This window comes from Scyliorhinus torazame, chromosome 8, assembly GCF_047496885.1.
Source record: "Scyliorhinus torazame isolate Kashiwa2021f chromosome 8, sScyTor2.1, whole genome shotgun sequence".
NCBI lineage: Eukaryota > Metazoa > Chordata > Chondrichthyes > Carcharhiniformes > Scyliorhinidae > Scyliorhinus > Scyliorhinus torazame.
Window position 1 is genome coordinate 87,540,919 of NC_092714.1, and position 20,190 is coordinate 87,561,108.

The 20,190-nt window shown below is 48.5% G+C and overlaps 1 long non-coding RNA gene across 1 annotated transcript in view; it reads left to right on the forward strand.

Annotated features, from left to right (window-relative positions):
* The window catches only part of LOC140427992 (uncharacterized), a 66,034-nt gene extending 46,269 nt beyond the window's left edge, over nt 1-19,765 (forward strand). The window contains exons 2-3 of the long non-coding RNA XR_011948678.1: nt 10,644-10,776; nt 19,079-19,765. This is a non-coding gene — a long non-coding RNA (uncharacterized lncRNA). The remainder of the gene's footprint in view (nt 1-10,643; nt 10,777-19,078) is intronic.
* Nucleotides 19,766-20,190: the final 425 nt, after the last annotated feature.

The following is a 20,190-nucleotide window of genomic DNA, read 5'->3' on the forward strand; positions in this document are numbered from 1 at the left end:
ATCAATCAGATTCGCTTAAGGTAGCGATGCTCCTAACAGCGGCAGGGCCCAAGGCAATTTCTGTGTTTAATACAGAAAAGATTTACTAGGATGTTGCCGGGACTTGATGGTTTGAGTTATAAGGAGAGGCTGGATAGACTGGGACTTTTTTCCTTGGAGCGTAGGAGGCTTAGGGGTGATCTTATAGAGGTCTATAAAATAATGAGGGGCATAGATAAGGTAGATAGTCAACATCTTTTCCCAAAGGTAGGGGAGTCTAAAACTAGAGGGCATAGGTTTAAGGTGAGAGGGGAGAGATTCAGAAGGGCCCAGAGGGGCAATTTCTTCACTCAGAGGGTAGTGAGTGTCTGGAATGGGCTGCCAGAGGTAGTAGTAGAGGCGGGTAGAATTGTGTCTTTTAAAAAACATTTAGATAGTTACATGGGTAAGATGGGTATAGAGGGTTATGGGCCAAGTGCGGGCAACTGGGACTAGCTTAATGGTAAAAACTGGGCGGCATGGACTGGCTGGGCCGAAGGGCCTGTTTCCATGCTGTAAACTTCTATGATTCTATAATACGTTTAAATTTGCAAACGTTGAAGATAGTAAAATTTCAACAAAGTATTTTGAAGATTTGATGCACATTGCAGCCCCAGAAAGAATGAAATTTATGGACGCTATGTATTTAGATCACGTTTACAGAAGACAGGAGAGTACATAGATCATTTCATCTCTGATTTAAAGTTAAAAGTTAAACCTGTAATTTTTCCGTGGTGGAATCGTCCATGAATCAGGACCAAATTGTGTTTGGTGTGAATGAAAGTAAGCTGAGGAAATGGTTGCTGAGGGAATCGGAACTGTCTTTGAAACAAACGGTTAAGATTTGTCCAGCTCACGAGCTAGCAGCCCAGCATTCTAAAATGTTTCTCAGTAATGGCAGTGTCATCTTGGAGGCAAACATTATTGTTGCTGCCCTTTTTCCAAAAAAGGCGGGAAACCTCTGATAAAATGCAGATATGTTCCTGCAGCTCCTTTCGCACCAAAAAACAGGTTGAAGATCAGGACGAAGTAGTTCTGTGTAAAAGAGGCGGTCAAAGACATAAATTAAGGCAGTGTCCAGCGTTTGGTAAGTTTTGTTCCAGTTGCAAAGGAAAAATCACTTTGGTCAGAATTGTTACTCTAAGCTCAACCCCAGATCAGACACCACAGTGGAAGATACAGGGTTGGGTTCTCCGCAGCCCCGCTCCGAAATTGCGTTTGGTGCGGGAGCTGAGAATCAAAGTTCCTGACCAAATCAGGCCGGGCGCCGCTCCGGCGATTCTCAGGGCCCCAAAGAATTGCGGGTCGGCGATCTACGCCGCGCGGCTGTGGGACCATTGACAGAGACCTGCCCAGCGATACTGCACTCCCAACCGGCCGAATTCCCGACGGTGTGGAACTCATGTGGTATGGCCGATCAGGACTCTTGCGCGGCAGCCGCGGACACAGTCCACAGCCTCCCTGGTTGGGGGTGGGGGGGGAGGGCGGGGAGACCGAGCACCGGGGGGTCCTTATGGGCGGCCTGGGGAGCGATCGGGCCGGAAGGATCCTCGGGCGCGCGGCCGATCGGGTAGGCCTAGATTGTTGGTATTGGTCCACGGTCCGAATTCGCCAATGCGCTCGGCGTGGCCGCTGGAGCCCGCCACCGTGCGCATGCACGGACTCAGAACCTGAAGTGCGGGGGCCCATATCTGCATCCAAAGCTGCGTGAAGCTTCCCGGGTCCCTGCAAGAAACTAGGGAGAGCAACGCCTGCGTTTTTACGCCGACGTGGGAACATAGCCCGATTTTGGGAGAATCCAGGCCACAGTCTCCAGTGATGAAACATCATTATTTCTTGAAGTAATAACAGAGAAGAAGAATTTTTTGGTGACTTAAAAACATTCTCCAGCACTTAAAAAAATGCAAACTGGTACTCCATTTAAAATAATTGGGGTTGATGCAGACAAATGGTTGCTACCACTTGAAGTGAATGGTACACTGGTCCAATTAAAGTTAGACACTGGTGGCAAAGCCAATTTAATCAGCAAAACTAATTTTAAAAATCTAAAAATTAAGCCTATCAGAAGAAATCACAAAATATCTCTAAGAGATTATAGTGGTTCAAGCATTAGATGTGATGGCACTTGTGAGCTGAGTGTGCTGGTGAAGAACACAGTTTATTCCATCCCATTTTATATTGTGATCAGTCCTGTTAAGAATTAGGTCTAGTGCAGTTGCATCCACAAAGGATTGGATCCTCCAACGATTCTGAGAACATTATCAGAATATTCAGCGATGTGTTCACAGATTTTGGTACACTACCATTCACCTACAAGATACAACTCCATGAGGATGCAAAACCTGTGATACAGGCACCAAGAAGGGTACCTGCACCTCTTCAGGATCGCCTCAAAAAGGAGCTAGACAGAATGACAAAGTTAAAAGTAAGCAGAAAGATAGAAGAACCTACCGATTGGGTAAACTCCATGGTTTGTGTAAAGAAAATGAATGGCGATATTCGCATATGCATAGATCCGAAAGATTTTAACGCGAATATCAAAAAAGAACATTACCAAATGCCAGAATGTGAGGAAATCACATCAGAGATGGCTGGTGCACAACTCTTTACAAAACTCGACGCATCTCAGGGTTTTTGGCAACCAAAGCTAGAGGAACAAAGTACAAAATACTGCACTTTCATTACGCCATTTGGACGGTACTGCTTTCTGAGAATGCCTTTCGGCATAATTTCACCATCAGAAATTTTTCTTGCCATGGAGCACATAATCAAAGGGAAATGAGGTGTACGGAAATGATATCATCCTTTGGGGCTCAACCATAGAAGAGCACAATACGAGGTTACTTAAAGTTCTCACAAGTATCAGGAGAAATGGGCTGAAACTCAACAAGCAAAAGTGCCAATTTGGAGTAACTGAGGTCACATTCCTAGGTGATGAGCTCTCATCGCATGGCATTGAACCTGACAAGGGCAAAATCCAAGCAATTCTCAACATGCCAAAATCACACAACAAGAAAGCCATCTTAAGAGTGATGGGTATGATCAATTTTATAGGGAAGTTTATTCCAAACCAGTCAGCAAATATAACGCATCTACTTGATCTCCTACACAAGACAATGGATTTCACTTGGACTGAGCAACATGAGCAAGAGTGGAAGAAGTTCAAGACAAATGCGTCCAAAGATGGTCCAGAGCAGTTCTTCTGCAACTCGAGCATGACGATTGGAAACCAGTCACGCATGCAACCCGATCCATGACGACAACAGAGCAGACGTATTCTCAAATCGAAAATGAATGCGTGGGTTTAGTTGTAGGCTCGGAGAAATTCCACGACTACATCTGTGGGCTTCCAGCTTTCACGGTTGAGACAGATCATTGTCCTTTGGTTAACATCATTAAAAAATGTCTCTGCGCCTTCAGAGGTTGATGATGAAATTACAACGCTGAGTTCAATCTCATCTACTCGCCAGGCAAATATTTCTTCTTAGCAGATGCATTATCGAGAATGATACAAAGTATTTGTAGTGAAATTGCTGAAAATATGAATCTGCGTGTCTATCTTATTTCCACACTACTACCAGTATCAGATACGAAACTACGTGAGAGCCAAGAAGAGAGCAGGAAGGATCAAACTCTTCAAGAGGTGATGAGGAACATCAACTCACACTAGCCAGAGGTCAATGTATGGAGTTCTACAATATAAGATCTGAACTCAGTATCATTAATGGAGTGGTACTTCGTTTGAACACTACAGTTATACCTCAATCTCTTCGCAAGGATGTCCTAAAGAGGATATACAAAAGACATCTAGGAATTGAAAAATGTGAAGGAGAGCTCATGACTTGCTTACTGGCCAGGTATAAACCAAGATATTGACAGGATGGCCAATTGTTGTGACATATGCTAAACTCATCATTGTAAGCAAAAACGAGAACCTCTGCAAATATCTGATTTACCTAAGGCACCATGGCAGAAAGTAACTATTCATCGCTTTCACCTACGAGGGAAAGATTATTCAATGATCATAGGCTATTTTTCAAACTATCCCGAAATGGCTCTCCTCTCAAGCATAACGGCAAGCAGTGTAATACTGCATACCAAGTCATTTGTTTCTGGACACGGAATTACGCAAGTCGTCGTGAGTGACAACGGTCCTTGTTTTAGCTGTGAAGAGTGGCAACACTTTGCAGTCACATATGATTTCAATTACGTCATGACGAGTTTGTTGTACCCACAAGCAAATGTAAAAGCTGATAAAGGTGTCCATATTGAAGAAAGCAATGGACAATCTGATCCATATCTCGCACTATTGAGTCACAGAGCATCACCATTGTCACATGGTAGATCGCCAGCAGAATTACTCATGAATAGAAGGTTGCGTACCACACTTCCATCCTTGGAAAAGAAGGAGGAGAATGCAGTGGTACTGCAGGAAATGCAGAACATTAAAGCAATACAAAAGCAGTTCGATGATAGAGCGTCTAGAACTTTACCATCTCTGAGTAGTGATGACATTGCTAAATGAATATTGTTCGTCAGTATTCACACAGGAAAAAGACAATGTTGTCGAGGAGAATACTGAGATTCAGGCTACTAGACTAGAAGGGCTTGAGGTTCATAAGGAGGAGGTGTTAGCAATTCTGGAAAGTGTGAAAATAGATAAGTCCCCTGGGCCAGATGGGATTTATCCTAGGATTCTCTGGGAAGCTAGGGAGGAGATTGCTGAGCCTTTGGCTTTGATATTTACGTCATCTTTGGCTACATGAATAGTGCCAGAAGACTGGAGGATAGCAAATGTTGTCCCCTTGTTCAAGAAGGGGAGTAGAGATAACCCAGGTAACTATAGACCAGTGAGCCTTACTTCTGTTGTGGGCAAAATCTTGGAAAGGTTTATAAGAGATAGGATGTATAATCATCTGGAAAGGAATAATTTGATTAGAGATAGTCAACACGGTTTTGTGAAGGGTAGGTCATGCCTCACAAACCTTGTTGAGTTCTTTGAGAAGGTGACCAAACAGGTGGATAAGGGTAAAGCAGTTGATGTGGTGTATATGGATTTCAGTAAAGCATTTGATAAGGTTCCCCACGGTAGGCTACTACAGAAAATACGGAGGCATGGGATTCAGGGTGATTTAGCAGTTTGGATCAGAAATTGGCTAGCTGGAAGAAGACAAAGGGTGGTGGTTGATGGGAAATGTTCAGACTGGATTCCAGTTACTAGTGGTGTACCACAAGGATCTGTTTTGGGGCCACTGCTGTTTGTCATTTTTATAAATGACCTGGAGGAGGGCGTAGAAGGATGGGTGAGTAAATTTGCAGATGACACTAAAGTCGGTAGAGTTGTGGACAGTGCGGAAGGATGTTACAAGTTACAGAGGGACATAGATAAGCTGCAACGCTGGGCTGAGAGGTGGCAAATGGAGTTGAATGCAGAAAAGTGTGAGGTGATTCATTTTGGAAGGAATAACAGGAAGACAGAGTACTGCGCTAATGGTAAGATTCTTGGTAGTGTAGATGAGCAGAGAGATCTCGGTGTCCATGTACATGCATCCCTGAAAGTTGCCACCCAGGTTCAGAGGGTTGTTAAGAAGGCGTACGGTGTGTTAGCTTTTATTGGTACAGGGATTGAGTTTCGGAGCCATGAGGTCATGTTGCAGCTGTACAAAACTCTGGTGCGGCCGCATTTGGAGTATTGCGTGCAATTCTGGTCGCCGCATTATAGGAAGGATGTGGAAGCATTGGAAAGGGTGCAGAGGAGATTTACCAGAATGTTGCCTGGTATGGAGGGAAGATCTTATGAGGAAAGGCTGAGGGACTTGAGGCTGTTTTCGTTAGAGAGAAGAAGGTTAAGAGGTGACTTAATTGAGGCATACAAGATGATCAGAGGATTGGATGTGGTGGGCGGATTTTTCCTTAGATGGTGATGTCTAGCACGAGGGGACATAGCTTTAAATTGAGGGGAGATAGATATAAGACAGATGTCAGAGGTAAGTTCTTTACTCAGAGAGTAGTAAGGGCGTGGAATGCCCTGCCTGCAACAGTAGTGGACTCGCCAACACTAAGGGCATTCAAATGGTCATTGGATAGACATATGGACGTTAAGGAAATCGTGTAGATGGGCTTTAGAGTGGTTTCACAGGTTGGCGCAACATCGAGGGCCGAAGGGCCTGTACTGCGCTGTAATGTTCTATGTTCTATGTTCTATTGTGAGAGTTGAAGATTCAGGCAATTGGTCAGAAAAGCCATTGTACTTGAAGTAGTAGCACCTCGTCCTACAATGTACAGAGGATGGGTTGGTTTTAAGAAGAAATCGCCACTCACTCTTGAGAACCAGAGAAGACTTTCACAACAACGTGATGGATGATGAATCTACGTCAGAATCAATGTCAGCTGCAGTGTCGGATAGTTCAGCAGTCCCTGAGCATGAGAATGTCATGGAGAACACTGAATTTGATTTCAAGTCGATTTCAGCGGGAGCGGTGCGCAAGTGATTTCTGGGAGGTAAGTTTATCCTTTTAAAAAACACTTCTTTTCTGTTTTATTTTTTTCGACCCGCGGACTTCTGGGAAGCCCCCTCCCCACCCCCCCCCCAACCAATAAATTCTGGTGGAGAGGAAACCCGAGACACTACACGTGTAGTGTCTCCAACCCGCCCTCCTCCTCTAACCTAATAATAAGACCCATTGGTGGGAGGTAAGTGCCATATTATATTATTATTATATTATATTATTAGCATTGTGCAGGTCAAGGTTCGGAGATGGAGGAGCAGTCTCTGTCAGGGAGAGAACCTGAGAACATCTAAGACAATCAGAAGGTAAGAAGGTAAGTAAGTGATTTTTACTCATTTTTACTTTTATACCTTTTTCAAATTGTGTGTGTCGGAGGGGAAACTGAAGTGACATCACAGAAAAGCTGTGGCCTGAGTGGCTGGTTGGGAATCTACACTAAATTAAAAAAATTAAGCATTGGTAACTAATTAAACATAATTACTTAATTATAATTTAGAGGGGTATCTAAGCCAGAGATCGGAGAGTACTATATTTAGCTTTCACATTTTTATTAGAAATCTAGTGCTAGGAAACAGATAGTTAACAGTAACTTTGAAATTAAAAAAAATATAGCAGTGCTCTGACTGTGAGATGTGGCAGGTCCGGGAGGCTTCCAGCGTCCCGGATGGCTTCATCTGCAGAAAGTGCACCCAACTGGAGCTCCTCACAGACCGCATGGTTCGGTTGGAGCAGCAATTGGATGCACTTAGGAGCATGCAGGTGGCAGAAAGCGTCATAGATCGCAGTTATGTAAATGTGGTCACACCCAAGTTGCAGGCAGAGAAGTGGGTGACCACCAGAAAGGGCAGGCAGTCAGTGCAGGAATCCCCTGTGGTTGTCCCCCTCTCGAACAGGTATACCCCTTTGGATACTGTCGGGGGGGATAGCCTATCAGGGGAAAACAGCAGCAGCCAGAGCAGTGGCACCACGGCTGGCTCTGATGTTCAGAAGGGAGGGTCAAAGCGCAGAAAAGCAATAGTAATAGGGGACTCTATAGTCAGGGGCACAGATAGGCGCTTCTGTGGACGTGAAAGAGACTCCAGGATGGTATGTTACCTCCCTGGTGCCAGGATCCAGGATGTCTCCGAACGGGTAGAGGGCATCCTGAAGGGGGAGGGCAAACAGGCAGAGGTCGTTGTACATATTGGTACTAACGACATAGGCAGGAAGGGGCATGAGGTCCTGCAGCAGGAGTTCAGGGAGCTAGGCAGAAAGTTAAAAGACAGGACCTCGAAGGTTGTAATCTCGGGATTACTCCCTGTGCCACGTGCCAGTGAGGCTAGAAATAGGAAGATAGAGCAGCTAAACACGTGGCTAAACAGCTGGTGTAGGAGGGAGGGTTTCCGTTATCTGGACCACTGGGAGCTCTTCCGGGGCAGGTGTGACCTATATAAGGACGGGTTGCATCTAAACCGGAGAGGCATAAATATCCTGGCCGCGTGGTTTGCTAGTGTCACACGGGAGGGTTTAAACTAGTATGGCAGAGGGGTGGACACGGGAGCAATAGGTCAGAAGGTGAGAGCATTGAGGGAGAACTAGGGAATAGGGACAGTGGGGCTCTGAGGCAGAGCAGACAGGGAGAAGTTGCTGAACACAGCGGGTCTGGTGGCCTGAAGTGCATATGTTATAATGCAAGAAGTATTATGGGTAAGGCAGATGAACTTAGAGCTTGGATTAGTACTTAGAACTATGATGTTGTTGCCATTACAGAGACCTGGTTGAGGGAAGGGCAGGATTGGCAGCTAAACTTTCCAGGATTTAGATGTTTCAGGCGGGATAGAGGGGGAAGTAAAAGGGGAGGCGAAGTTGCGCTACTGGTTAGGGAGAATATCACAGCTGTACTGCGGGAGGACACCTCAGAGGGCAATGAGGCTATATGGGTAGAGATCAGGAATAAGAAGGATGTAGTCACAATGTTGGGAGTTTACTACAGGCCTCCCAACGAGAGATATTGTAGGCCTCGTCAAAAAGAAAAAGGAGGCATTTGTCAGGGCTAAAAGGCTGGGAACAGACGAAGCCTGCGTGGAATATAAGGAAAGTAGGAAGGAACTTAAGCAAGGAGTCAGGAGGGCTAGAAAGGGTCACGAAAAGTCATTGGCAAATAGGGTTAAGGAAAATCCCAAGGCTTTTTACACGTACATAAAAAGCAAGAGGGTAGCCAGGGAAAGGGTTGGCCCACTGAAGGATAGGCAAGGGAATCTATGTGTGGAGCCAGAGGAAATGGGCGTGGTACTAAATGAATACTTTGCATCAGTATTCACCAAAGAGAAGAAATTGGTAGATGTTGAGTCTGGAGAAGGGTGTGTAGATAGCCTGTGTCACATTGAGATCCAAAAAGACGAGGTGTTGGGTGTCTTAAAAAATATTAAGTTAGATAAGTCCCCAGGGCCTGATGGGATTTACCTCAGAATACTGAAGGAGGCTGGAGAGGAAATTGCTGAGGCCTTGACAGAAATCTTTGGATCCTCACTGTCTTCAGTGGATGTCCCGGAGGACTGGAGAATAGATGATTGATGCAGGTAGGGCAGTGGATGTTGTCTATATGTACTTCAGTAAGGCCTTTGACAAGGTCCCTCATGATAGACTAGTACAAAAGGTGAAGTCACACGGGATCAGGGGTGAGCTGGCAAGGTGGATACAGAACTGGCTAGGTCATAGAAGGCAGAGAGTAGCAATGGAAGGATGCTTTTCTAATTGGAGGGCTGTGACCAGTGTTGTTCCACAGGGATCAGTGCTGGGACCTTTGCTCTTTGTAGTATATATAAATGATTTGGAGGAAAATGTAACTGGTCTGATTAGTAAGTTTGCAGATGACACAAAGGTTGGTGGAATTGCGGATAGCGATGAGGACTGTCAGAGGATACAGCAGGATTTAGATTGTTTGGAGACTTGGGCGGAGAGATGGCAGATGGAGTTTAATCAGGACAAATGTGAGGTAATGCATTTTGGAAGGTCTAATGCAGGTAGGGAATATACAGTGAATGGTAGAACCCTCAAGAGTATTGAAAGTCAAAGAGATCTAGGAGTACAGGTCCACAGGTCATTGAAAGGGGCAACACAGGTGGAGAAGGTAGTCAAGAAGGCATACGGCATGCTTGCCTTCATTGGCCGGGGCATTGAGTATAAGAATTGGCAAGTCATGTTGCAGCTGTATAGAACCTTAGTTAGGCCACACTTGGAGTATAGTGTTCAATTCTGGTCGCCACACTACCAGAAGGATGTGGAGGCTTTAGAGAGGGTGCAGAAGAGATTTACCAGAATGTTGCCTGGTATGGAGGGCATTAGCTATGAGGAACGGTTGAATAAACTTGGTTTGTTCTCACTGGAACGAAGGAGGTTGAGGGGAGACCTGATAGAGGTCTACAAAATTATGAGGGGCATAGACAGAGTGGATAGTCAGAGGCTTTTCCCCAGGGTAGAGGGGTCAATTACTAGGGGGCATAGGTTTAAGGTGAGAGGGGCAAGGTTTAGAGTAGATGTACGAGGCAAGTTTTTTACTCAGAGGGTAGTGGGTGCCTGGAACTCGCTACCGGAGGAGGTGGTGGAAGCAGGGACGATAGTGACATTTAAGGGGCATCTTGACAAATACATGAATAGGATGGGAATAGAGGAATACGGACCCAGGAAGTGTAGAAGATTGTAGTTTAGTTGGGCAGCATGGTCGGCACGGGCTTGGAGGGCCGAAGGGGCTGTTCCTGTGCCGTACATTTCTTTGTTCTTTGTTGAATCTACAAGTTCTGAGTAGCAAGGTCAAACTTTGAGAAGATCAATCAGAGTCAGAAGAAAACTTGATTGACTCAATTTGTAGATTTGTACATACTATGCTTGTTGTTCTTGTATATATATTATCATCACTATATTTACATGTGATATCATGAGCCTGTGAGTCTAACAGTATGAATTTTTTAAAAAATAAAACTGGTTTAACAAACATAAGTCCGATTTTGCGGGCTAAATTTGACTAAAAGTGCCTATATTGTTGTCTTATGGAGGAGAGTCACCGGATGTGCGATTACTCACCACATCCCCATCACCAGAAGTCCCCCTCAAAGTAAACTTAACCTTCTCCAAATACAGGAACTCCATCAGATCCCCAAACCATACTGAGGCACTTGGCGGAGATGCTGACCTCCATCGCAACAGGATCCGCCTGCGAGCAATCAGCAAGGCGAGGGCTAAAACATCTACCCCGCTCCTAACTACAGCTCCGGTAAGTCCGACACCCCAAATATGGCCCCCAGCGGAATGGGTTCCAAATCCAAGTGCAAGACCACCGACATGGTGCTGATAAACGACCCCCCAAATTTCTCCAACTTCAACAGGACCAGAACTATGTACATGTTTTGGCGGACTTCTTCCACACCACTCGCAAGTGCCCTCCACCCCCTCAAACAACTAGATCATCCTCAACATCGTCAGGTGTGCCCTGTGTACCACCTTTAACTATTAACCCCAGCCTTGCACACAAGATTGAGGCATTCACCCTCCGCAACACCTCACACCACAACCCCTCCTCCAATGTCACCCCCAGCTCCTCCTCCCACTTGGCCTGAACCTGCTCCAGTGATGCCTATATGCAGCTCCAAAATCTTCCCATAAATCGCCGAGGTGATTCCCCCCTCCAACCGCATCACCGACAAGTCCCTCTCCAAAAATGAGGAGGGATGTGTCACCAGAAATGTTGTAAAAACCTTCCGTGCAAAGTCCCGCACCTGGAAATACCTAAAGTACCCCCAACCCCCGGAATCCCAAACTTCTCCGTCAACTCCTCCAAACTCGCAAACCGCCCTTCCAAAGATAAGTCCTTAATTTCCATCACTATCCGCTCCTCCCATCCCCGAAACCTAGGATCCAGTCTCGCCGGCTCAAGCACATAATTCTCTTGAACCAGCATCAACTTTGACCCCGCGCCTAACTTAAAATGCTGCCGAAATTGCCTCCATATCTTCAACGTGGCTACCACATCCGGACTACCCTGGGGCAAATGCGGGTGGTGCCTTTGCCAGCACCCGCAATCCCAACCTCCTACAAGAACCTGCCTCCACCCTCGCCCATATAGCCTCCAGCTCCCTACCCCCGCCCCTCACCTTCTCGCTGTTCGCTGCCCAATACTAATATATCAGATTCAGAAGAGCTAAACCCCCCAACTGTCGCCCTCCCTGAAGCACCATCTTACAAATCCTCACTACCTTACTCGCCCATACAAACAACAAAATCAACTATTCCACCCCCATAAAAAAGCCTTCGGCAAAAAGACCAGTGAGCCCTGGAATAAAATGAGATATTCTTCAATCCCACCTACACCTGGCCTGCCAAAGATAGGGGAGGCTGTCCCACCTCAACGAATCTGCCTTCACCCTACCCACTGTTGCACTATCAATTACGACGGGACGAGAGTAGGGTGTAATCGAGGCTTTATTACGCAGAGATGTGTAGCCTCCCGCAGCTGCTGCTGAAATAGCTGCAGCTCGGAGAGCCCACACATTTATACTCGGCCTACTGGGCGGAGCCACCAGGCAGGGATCTACCCCCTGGTTCGTACAGGGGCCTTACCGTAATACCCCTCGTATGCAGTATATACAATACAACAGTGGTGACTACCACACCCACCAAGCTCGTAAAATTAAATTTATGGAGCCGGGCCCAATCCCAAGCCACCTATAGCCCCAGGCACCTTAAGTGAGTAGTCGCCACACAAAACGGCAATTCCCCCAAGCCAGCTCCCGCCTGCGGAGAGGAAACCAAAAAGCCCTCGCTCTTCTCTAAATTGAATCTGTATCCCATAAAATCGCCTCAGCAGCCCCATTATATCCCCTACCGTGGGAACCGGGTTAGAAATATACAACAAAAGGTCGTCAGCGTACACCTTATGCTCAACCCACCCCCAACGATCCCCCTCCACTTAACCGAGCACCTCAGCGCATGTCCAAGGGCTATATCATCAGCACGGTGCCGTGGGCAGCATGGTAGCACAGTGGTTAGCACAGTTGCTTCACAGCTTCAAGGTCTCAGGTTCAATTCTCGGCTTGGGTCACTGTCTGTGCGGAGTCTGCACATTCTCCCCGTGTCTGTGTGGGTTTCCTCCGGGTGCTCCGGTTTCCTCCCACAGTCCAAAGATGTGCAGGTTAGGTGGATTGGCCATGCTAAATTGCAATTAGTGTCCAAAGAAAAAAGGTGAGTTGGGTTTATGCATTACAGGGATAGGACGGAGGTATGAGCTTAAGTAGGGTGCTCTTTCTAAGAGCCGGTGCAGACACGATGGGCCGAATGGCCTCCTACTGCACTGTAAATTCTATGATAATCAGCACAAACGAAAGGGGGGACATGGGACACCCCTGTCTCATTCTGCTATGTAGCTAAAAATATCCCGAGTTTACCTCATTTGTATGAACATTCGCCTTTGGTTCCTTCGATAACGATTTGAGCCATGCCACAAACGTTGGCCCAATCCCAAACCACTCCAACACCACAAACAAATAACTCCACTCTACCCGATCAAACGCCTTCTCTGCATCCAGGACCACCACCACCTCCAGCTCACATCCACCTCCCTCTGATGGGGAGAGCACCACGTTTAACAAGTGCCGCATATTTGAGGACAACTGCCTACCCTTTACAAACCTGCCTGATCTTCCCCAATCAACTGCGGAAGGCATTCCTCCAACCTAAGCGGCAACACTTTACCACCAATCCTGGCATCCACATTTAACAGAAACATTGGCCGATATGACCCGCACCCCCCTGGGTCCTTATCCTTTTTTAGAAATAGCGAAATAGATGCCTGTCCCTTCGCCTCTGGGAGCGCCCCCTCAGCCACCGTGTCCTCAAACACCTCCACCAACAGTGGCGTCAGGATATGCAAAAACATATTAAAGAATTCCACTGGGAACCCATCAAGCCCCGGTGCTTTAACCGTTGCATCTTCCCTATCACCGTCCGAATCTCTTCAATCCCCATTAGCTCCGCCAACCCTGCCCTTTCTTCCTCTCTGACTTTAGGACACTCTAGTCCCTCCAGGAACTCCCTCATCTTCGACTCATCCCCTGGAGGCTCTGACCTATACAACCTCTTATAAAACTCCTTAATTGCCCTGTTCACCTGCTCCGGCACCACCACTATCCCCTCGCTCCAATCCGGACCTGACCAGTCTCTCATGAGGCTGCCTGCTGCGGAGCTGTCTGCCAGCAAGCGACTGGCCTTCCCCATGTACTTATACTCCACACCCTTCTCCCGCTTCAACTGACGCACCGCTTTCCCTGTAGACAAACCCTAACCCCCCATACACTTCCTCTCGAAACTGCTCCTATATACATACTCCCCATCCCCCCACCATTCACACCTCCCAGGCCCATCGAAACCAGTCTATACAGGATCAGCTGGCTGCGGCCTCAACACAAGACGAGTAGTGAACGAAACTGAGGTTTTGGTAAGCTAAACAGAAAGCCTCCTGGCCTCTGATCCCGAACTGAGGCAGAGTCGGAGGTCGGCCACCTTGATATTGAGCCCGAGGGGAGGCGGAGCCATCAGGCAGTGGTTTACCACAATATATGTAATACAGTAACAGTTTACCACAATACATATAATATACTAACAGTGGTTTACCACATCCACCCCCTGTTAGAAAAAGAGTCCAGCAGGGGTGAAGTGGACCTAAAGGTCGAGTCTGTCAGGGTCTTTGACCTTCCACCATGATCGCCTCAGTCCCGGCTGTGGTGTGTGCACTGATGTCGAGACCTGAGCGTCCGGGAGCGTGATGTCCTCTTTTTCACCCAGTAGTTGAGTCAGTGGAGGGGGGGGGCAGTGTAGGGACGGGGGTGGTGGTGATGGTCGCCGGTGGGCCTGCGGGTGCAAAATCTTGAAGTAGCCGGGTAGTGGTGGAGGGATACGGTGTAGGGTCGGGGGTGGTGGTGATGGTCGCTGGGGAACCTGCAGGTGCAAAATCCCGGAGGGAGACTGTGTCCTGCCACCCGTCATGATGTGCCACGTAGGCATATTGTGGGTTGGCATGGAGGAGCAGGACCTTATCGATGAGGGGATCCGATTTATGACTCCTCGCATGCTTCCGTTGGAGGACGGGCCCTGGGACTGTTAACCAGGACGGGAGCGAGACCCCTGAGGTGGACTTCCAAGGGAAGGCAAACATACGTTTGTGAGGGGTCTCATTGGTGGCAGTGCACAGGAGCAACTGGATGGAGTGGAGCACATCGGGAAGGACCTCCAGCCAGCAGGAGACTGGGAGACCTCTAGACCATCGGGCCAGAAGAACGGCCTTCCAGACCGTTGTGTTCTCCCTCTCCACCTGTCCGTTTCCCTGGGGGTTGTAGCTGGTCGTCCTGCTTGAGGCGATGCCCTTGCTAAGTAGGAACTGATGCAACTCGTCGCTCATGAAGGAGGAACCCCGATCGCTATGGATGTAGGTGAGGAAACCGAACAATGTGGAGAGACTGTGCTGGGCCTTGATGACGGTGGCAGAGGTCATGTCAGGGCACGGGATGGTAAAGGGGAATCGTGAGTACTCATCAATAACGTTGAGGAAGTACACGTTATGGTCTCCACAGTGGAGGGGAGGGGCCCTTTGAAGTCGATCCTGAGGCGCTCAAAGGGGCGGGAGGCCTTTACCAGATGCACTCTGTTGGGCCGATAGAAGTGCGGTTTGCACTCTGCGCAGACCTAGCAGTCCCTGGTCATGGCCCAGACCTCCTCGATGGAGTGAGGCAGGTTGCGAGCCTTGATAAAATGAACAAAATGGGTGACCCCCGGGTGACAGAGGTCATTGTGGAGGGCCTAAAGTCAGTCTACTTGTGCGCTGGCACATGTACCACGGGATAGGGCATCTGGGGGCTCATTGAACTTCCCAGGTCGGTACAAGATCTCATAGTTGTAGGTGGAGAGTTCGATCCTCCACCTCAGAATCTTGTCGTTCTTGATTTTGCCCTGCTGAGTGTTACTAAACATGAAGGCAACTGACCGTTGGTCAGTGAGGAGAGTGAATTGCCTGCCAGCCAGGTAATGCCTCCAATGTCGCACAGCTTCTACAATGGCCTGGGCTTCCTGTTCGACGGAGGAGTGTCAAATTTCGGAGGCATGGAGGGTACGGGAGAAGAAAGCCATGGCCTGCCTGCCTGATTGAGGGTAGCGGCCAGGGCAAAGTTGAACGCATCGTGATGCGACCATCAATTCACACGTAACCAGGAGTAGGAGAAAACTGTGGCTTTAATCAACTAGAACAGTGCCTGCCTGCGACTGGTCTGCTAGTGAGAGCCGCCCACAGTGCTACTGCTCTTTATAACTCCTCTCAAGGGGTGGGGCCAGTGGCAGAGCCCACAAGGCACCAGCCTGATACATTACAGGTAATACCTTACAATGGTCCATAGATGGAGCCCACATGGGCAACAGCATGATACAGTTCTATATGTGGTGAATGGTTACTGCTAAACGTTCACTACACATCGCTCTCCACCTGGAATGGAATGGACTCGTCCACGGCCTGCATCACGGCTTTGGCAATATCTGCCTTGATGCGGTTGAAGGCCAGGCGGGCCTCAGCCGTCAGGGGAAAAATGGTAGATTTAATAAGTGGGCAAGCCTTGTCCACATAATTGGGGACCCACTGTGCATAATAAGAGAATCTTCATCTCTTCAGGGCCTTGGGGCAGTGGGGGAGGGGGAGTACCAGGAGGGGGCGCATGCGGTCGGGCGCTAGGACTCCGTTTTCCACAACATAGCCAAAGATGGCTAGGCGGGTTGTGCGGGAAACGCATTTCTCCTTATTGTATGTGAGATTAAGGAGCTTGGCGGTGTGGAGGAATGTTTGGAGGTTTGCGTCATGGTCCTGCTAGTCATGGCCGCAGATGGTGACGTTATCCAGGTACGGGAACGTGACCTGCAGCCTGTACTGGTCTACCATTCGGTCCATTTCTCGCTGGAAGACCGAGGCCCCATTGGTGACGCCGAAGGGGACCATGAAGAAATGGTAGAGGCAGCCATCTGCCTCGAAGGCAGTGTATTGGCGGTCCTCCAGGCGGATAGGGAGCTGTTGGTACGCGGACTTCAAGTCGACTGTGGAGAAGACTCGATACTGTGCAATCTGATTGACCATGTCAGATATGCAGGGGAGGAGGTACGCATCGAGCTGCGTGTACCGGTTGATCGTCTGACTGTAGTCGATGACCATCCAGTGCTTCTCCCCAGTCTTGACGACCACTACTTGGGGTCTCCAGGGGCTGGTACTAGCCTCAATGATCCCCTCTTGTAAGAGCTGCTGGACCTCCGACCTGATAAAGGCCCTGTCCCGGGCACTGTATCGTCTGCTCCTAGTGGTGACGGGCTTTCAGTCCGGTGTGAGGTTAGCGAAGAGCGAGGGTGGGGCGACCTTAATGGCCGTAAGGCTACAGACGGTGAGGGGGGCAGGGGTCCACCGAACTTTAAGGTAATGCTTTGGAGGTGGCACTGGAAGTCGAGGCCCAGTAATAGGGCAGCACAGAGATGGGAGAGGACATAGAGCTTAAAGTTAGTGTACTCTACGCCTTGTACTGAAATGGTCGCGACACATTGCTACGCAATGTGATCCGGAAGCCAGGGAGATTTTCTGGGAGATTTTCTGGGTCGCGGGTAAAATTGGGAGGGAGCAGCGCCTTACCGTATCTTGGTGGATGAAGCTGTCTGTGATCCCGGAGTCAAAGAGGCAGGATGTCTCCTGCCCGTTGATCCGGACGGTCATCGTGGATTTTGTGAATTGGCGAGGTCGAGACTGGTCGAGTGTGATGGAGGCGAGCTTCGGAAGGTGGTTGGTGGGTCGATCGGAGGTAGCTGTGGCCAGTGTACGACCGGGTGAGCAGGGGTCCCGGGAGGCGGCGGAGCAGTTCAAAGATGGTGGCCCCCATCGGTTGCGTGTGGCGGGTGGCGATGGAGGTGGACTCAGAGATGGCGGCCCCCACGGGTCGCACATGGCGGGTGGCAGCGAAGATGGCGGCGAAGATGGCGGCCCCCATGGGTCGCACATGGTAGGTGGCAGCGAAGATGGCAGCGCCCACGAGTCACACATGGCGGGTGGTGCGGCAGATGGGGGAGGTCCCGACGGGCAACAGGCAGCGTTGCTGGGCCTAGGAACTTTAGGAACAGGTCGGGCCTGGCAGACTTTGGCGAAGTGGCCCTTCCTCCCACACCCATTGCAAGGCGCGTTCTGTGCGTTGTGTGGGGTGCTTACCCTGGCCGCAAAGGTAGCATTTCGGGCTTCCGGCGTTGGCGGGCTGCTGCGTGGCACAGGCTTGTGCTGTACTCAAGTCGGGTGATGGCGGCGGCCACGACGTCCACGAGGGTGCCGCGTGGTCGGAGGTGTAGGCCTCCATGTTCTGGAAAGCCACTTCCAGGGAGTTTGGGAGCTGCACTGTTTCTGGTAGGCCGAGTGTACCCCCTTCTAGCAAGCGCTGGCAGATGTAATTAGATTTAATACCCGCGACATAGGCGTTCCTGATCAGCAGCTCCGTGAGTTGGGCAGCCGTTACCGCCTGGCAAGCACAGTTCCAGCCAAGTACCCGCAAGGCACGCATGAATTCGGCTTGTGATTCTCCAGGGCGTTGTCACCTCGTGGCAAGGAGGTTCCTAGCATATGCCTCATTTACTGTCTTTACGTACTGCCCCTTCAGCAGCATTATCGCCTCAAAATACGAGGGGGCGTCTCTGATAAGAATGAAAACTTGCGGGCTCACCCGTGCATTGAGTATTTGCTGCTTTTGGAGGTTTGTGACGTCTTCGGGAGATTCCGAGGTAAGCTTCGAAGCAGCTTAGCCAGTGCTTGAATGTTGCAGTGGCGTCGGCTGCTTGTGGGTCCAGCTCCAAGCGATCAGGCTTGAGCAATGAATTCAACTTAAAAGTTTAGCTTATTAAATTGATGTGCCATCAATCAACACAAGACAAGTAGTGAACGAAACTGAGGCAGTGGAGTAAAGGCACTAATCCCCGCCCTGCCTGAGGACCCCCTATGTATTCGGTCAGCCAAGCTTGGGGAGTGGAGCAACGGCACTGATCACTGCCCTACCCGAGGAAGTCCACCCATTCTTGCCCTGCCGCGGCTCACCCGCACCCCATGTTCCCGTCATTGCGAGTAATTTGGAAAAGTTCTTAACACTCCTTACTTGGCAGGTCTTTGTTCCTCTTTATCTGCTTATTTTGCATGTAGTTTAAAGAATGCTTTCTGCCACAGTCTCTGCATTCAACTCTTTACTTTCAGCGACTCTTTGGTCGTTACCCCAACTATTATTTACATGTTCAACACACTTGGTTGTAACAAAATTTGCTGCTATACGCATCAACCACAAGCTGCGAGATTCCTTGCACTTTAACAGAATTTTCTTTTTTCGGATGTCTTATCTCCAAAATGGCTATTTTTTTTTTTAAATGAGGGAGTCACACATGGTGACGATTCTAATGGGTAATTGAAGTTCAGAAGAGAAAGACAAACAAAACAAGATGTCAACCAAGGATAATAACAGATATTATGCTTGCACCTCCAGGAATATATGAAGAACAAAGAACAAAAAGACAAGAAGATGAAGACAGAACTGATGACTTCCATTATGATCATCGTTGGATCCCTACAGATGCGCACGTTGTATGCATTTACCCCCTACACCACACCGGCCCCGAACATAACCACACAACATGATACCCCTAGCCCGGACATCACACCACACATAGAGATACACATTGATACCCCCACATGTGCGAAAACATTGTAAAATGGTATTCCCTCTCCTGTACAGTAGAAGCCCTTTTGGTAATAGCAATACTCTGCAGTGTCGTTCAGACACTTAGACTCCGCAAATGGCGAAGGAGAGCCTCCCGCTCCCCGATATGTACACACCGAGCCCCTTTTCTTGGAATTCAACAGACCCCACAAACATTTTGAACCCCTATTTCTGATGAATAAAAAGTTTGCGCTTTCTGTAAATGTAATGAGTTAAGTAGAAATGTGATGCTGCTGTTGTTTAAAATTTTTGTTTGTAATATAAGTTCCTTTTGTTATTTTCCAGCAGCATGAGTGTAGTTTAGGTAAGGACAGTTAGAGGTCCCCTTGTGTAAAGAAGTTAAATGTATGATTAAATGTTAATAGTGGCTCCTTGGAATTTATGTGATGTATTAGTGATGTATTTAGTGTGATGTATTAAAAAGTTAGGTAAATGTTCCAAAAACATAGGACGGAGTAGTGTAGAACTGTCCATGGCCAAGGGTAACCGGCACACCAAAGAGAGATGAAGGACCACAGTGTGATCCAACACTCTTCGCGTTTGGGATCAAAAGGACGGGATGTAGCCATCTGGGATGGCCACTTACAAAGAGAAACATGGCCACTTGCAAAGAATCACGGGAAATATGGCCAATGCAGGATCCAGACGAACTCAGAGCTTAAGTGTACATTTGCCGCTAGATAAACAGACACTATCGAAACCCCCAGCCAATTTGCATTCTAATGGCCCATTTCCCCAGAACAAAAGACTTGTACTTGGGTATCAGATACAGATACAGACTCATCGGCGCCGCTCCCTTCACCCAGGAAGCCCAAACAGCCAAGGTCAATGACCGCTCAGGACACGCCCAGCCCTAAAGGCACCCACCCCTTTATTGG